The sequence below is a fragment of the Cebus imitator genome, unplaced genomic scaffold, assembly GCF_001604975.1.
Source record: "Cebus imitator isolate Cc_AM_T3 unplaced genomic scaffold, Cebus_imitator-1.0 Scaffold110, whole genome shotgun sequence".
Lineage (NCBI taxonomy): Eukaryota > Metazoa > Chordata > Mammalia > Primates > Cebidae > Cebus > Cebus imitator.
Genome location: NW_016107425.1, coordinates 2,376,173 through 2,376,601, shown reverse-complemented (window position 1 = coordinate 2,376,601; position 429 = coordinate 2,376,173).

Here is a 429-nt window from a genome sequence, read left to right as displayed (position 1 = left end):
AAAAAAAAAAAAAAAAAAAAGAGAGAGAGAGAGAAAGAAAGCAGTTGCATGTTTGATTCATTCTGAAGCAAATGACTTTTATGGCCTCAGTCTGTATAGAGATGCCATGAAACATCCAAGGTTACGCAAAGGAGTTAAGAATAACAGAGGTCCAGAGAAGAGAAGGCATATCTTTCCTATCTACTGCATCCAGAAGGGTGAGTTGGGCCCTCATGTGATTCTCAGGATTCCAGTTCTCCCCAAAAGGAATAATTTAAAGTTGTACCAAATGTCATCTGTGCATTTCTTGTACTTAAACTCTGTTTTATATACTCAGCAATGAACAGTGCCCCATTCTTCCTATTTTTTTTTTTTTCTTTTGAGACAGGGTCTCACTCTGTTGCCCAGGCTGGAGTGCAGTGGCATGATCTTGGCTCACTGAAACCTCCA